The sequence below is a fragment of the Lepidochelys kempii genome, chromosome 7 (genome assembly GCF_965140285.1).
Source record: "Lepidochelys kempii isolate rLepKem1 chromosome 7, rLepKem1.hap1, whole genome shotgun sequence".
NCBI lineage: Eukaryota > Metazoa > Chordata > Testudines > Cheloniidae > Lepidochelys > Lepidochelys kempii.
In genome coordinates this window covers 108,708,429-108,711,647 of record NC_136386.1, presented here as the reverse complement: position 1 = coordinate 108,711,647, position 3,219 = coordinate 108,708,429, and positions in this window count along the sequence as shown.

The following is a 3,219-nucleotide window of genomic DNA, read 5'->3' as shown; positions in this document are numbered from 1 at the left end:
CCAGAAAATTTGGTGCTGCAGGTTTTTTTATTGAGGCGCAGACATGCCCTAAAGTTTCCTAGGCCTGGCCTACAGCTCTTCCACTTTCTCTTTTCCTACAGAAAGGTTCCTTCCTGTACCTTTGTACCCTCTGAGCAGGGGCGGCAGGTTTGTAGAAATTTTGGTGGTGCCCAGAACACCCAGAACCGTCCCCCCTGCAAACTCCCCCCACACACCTGCCTACAGCTCTGGGAGGGAGTTTGGGTGGGGGAGGGGGTCTGGGGTTCAGGCAATTGGGATGCACAAGGGAGTGGGGATGCAGGCTCTGGGAGGGAGTTTGGGTGCAAGGGGTGTGAGGGGTCGGGCTCTGGGAAGGAGTTTGGTAGGGGATGGGGTGTGGGGTGCAGGCTCTGGGATGGAGTTTGGGGGTGAGAGGGGGTGCAGGGGTGGGGGTGCAGGAGGAAATCTGGGGGCCGAAGGGTGTGTTTGCGGAGGGGGTATGGGTGCAGGCTCTGGAAATGGATGGGGGGTTCGATGCTCACCTGGGGCACCCCCTCCGGCAGTGGCTCCTAGGCAGGGCAGTCTGGGGGGTCTCCTCATGCTGCTGTCTCCAGGCACTGCCCCAGCAGCTTCCCATTGGCCGCAGGGGCGTTACAGACAGGGACAGTGTGCAGCAGCACAACCCCCTCACATAGTCTGCAAGGACCTGCTGGCAACCACGTGGAACAAGCATGCAGGAAGCTGCTCGGCCCTGCTGCGCGGCTGGGTGGTGGTGGGAGCCCCCGGGCTGTTTTAAATCGCCTGGGGGCGGCAGGTGGGTCCGGGGGAAGCGCAGGGGGAGTGTGTGGGAAACTTTGCTGGAGCCGGGCCCCTGGGACAGGAATATTCCTGGTGCCCGGGCACCACGGACCCATAGAACTTGCCGCCCATGCCTCTGAATTCATGAGGTAAATAGCTTTTAACTCTCTCCAGTTTATCCTCAATCTATCAATTTGGCACAGTTCCCATATTCAGGTGTGAGTGCTGGATCACCTGCTGTTGTCCAATGCTCTGTCACAATGTTGATATGAGAAAGATGGAGGCTTCTGCCTAGAAAGTGAATAAGATCTTGCTTTCTTCCTCTTATGGACCAAGAGACCAGAGCATCACCCTGGAATCCTTCAGACCATAGCGTGCCTCATCCATCTGAGAATTAAACAGATCTTAATCATAAAAGGTAGGTGTCCAAATAGTGGCCCAAACCTCTTTAGGAATTCCTGATGACTGCAACGAAGATGTTCTTCTCATAGAGACTGCAGTGGCATTGATCTGGCTGCGGTGTCAGAGGCATCCAATGAGGTCTTCAAAGCATTTTTTGTCACAAGTTGGTCTTCTGAAGCCTCTTCTCTCAGTTCACCTCTGGTCTCCTCAGGAAGTTCCTTAGATAGTTGCAGAACTTTGTCCCCATTCAGTGCCAAGCCCAAGCCCATCAGTAGAGCTCTGTTCCTTCCTGCCTTGGGTAGCAGGAGCAACTCACTGACCTGAGGAGGACTGAGTAGGAATGAGCAGGCTCTGAGTGTTTGCCAGCAGCAGATGCTCTCTTAAAAACAGATCTCATGTCCTGGAGTGACATCTCTTAAAGTTAGGTCACTTGAAGAAACTGGCTTCACAGCAAGAAATGGTTGCTCTTGAGGAGGGTACTGTGGAGTCAGACATATTTCACATAGATTTCTATATAAAAAATTACTGTAGAAAGGCATCACAAGTACTCTGTGTGCACTCAGAAAAAGAGCAAAAACTGGCTCACTTATTAGGTATGTGTGATTCTCCCAAACAACAATAAACACTTTCTTAAAATGTACATCATTAGCAGACACAGCAATCTCAGAGGCAGGACAGATTTTGAAGTCCAAAGACCTGCTCTGCACCATCAGACCTATTTCTTGGTGCCAAGGCAAGACTAAAAAGGTTTTATGTTTTTAGCCAATGTGCTTAAATAAAACCTATCAAAATCTACACTAAGCTATTTTACTAACTATAGTCCTAAACTACCTAAGAGCTACAAGGAAGCAGGAGGACACTGTGGGCTCCGACTTGCTACCGTGGTTGGTGAGAAGGAACTGAGTGGGGGTTAAGGCTGCTACACAATTTATACCTTCGCTACAGTGGGTGCAAGAGTGTGCAGGGTGTATGTATGCACAGCCCCAATGGACAGAGCTGGCTAAAACATTCCAGGCTTCCAGCATGCATGAGGTACTTACACCTACAGCGGACAAAGGCATCTCAGAGTAAATTTAAGCATAGACATAAGCATTTCCATGATTAGGGTCTGAGTAGTTCCTCTGAAGTGAATGGAGTTACACCTTGTAAATGAGAGAAGAATCAGGCCAAGTACCTTCATCCTTTGTGCACTGGCCACAATGAAGTTGCTCTAAGGATGAAGTAGGTGCAGGCAGTGGGGTTGCATGGGTGTGATTCAGAGGAGAATATGGCTGTTTAGGTGTCTTAGACGTGTAAGATTTTATCAATCAGAAACTGCTGGTTTATTGCTGTATGCAAAGGTACCCAGCACCCAGATTATTAATCATTTACATTATGGTAAAACCCAAAGACCAGTGCCAGTGTTAGGCATAAGCAGACCAATCAACGGTTAGGGCCCGGGCAGCTCAAATAGGGGTCCCTCTATTTGCTTTTTATTAAGGCTAGGAGTGGATCACAGCAGTCAGGGATTCTGGGATTTTTACATAATCTCCATGACTTCAGCCCCAGCCGGCAGGGCTCTGGCTGTCCGGGGAGGGGGGCCAAAGATTCCTGCTTAGGGCCCCCAATAGGCTAGCGCCACCTCTGCCAAAGCCCCTGATCCGGATTGTGCTAGGCACTGGTTAATCACAGAATTTAAGAGCCTGTCCGCAGAGGAAAGGATGGGATGTAAACATCTGTTAACCCATGAACAAGAAGTTACAAGTGTGGGGAAAGCCTTTCGGCCCCTGGCTCTGCCCCCGCGCCCCCCGGAGAGCGCAGCAGGCGGGTCCGGGGTGGCGGCCAGCGCTGAGGGGCGGCTTTGGCCGCGCATTAACAACAACGACGGTGCCCGGGGGTGACTCAGGCGGGCTCTCTCCGCCCAGCCGCCGCAACCAAGTTGTGCTCGACACAACCAGAAGTTTCCAGCCGAGCCGGCCAGTTGCGCCGTCTCTCCACCTCTTTCTCCTCCCCCAGTTCAGCTCCTCCTCCGCCTGGCCCCTTTGCAGCTATTTCCAGACA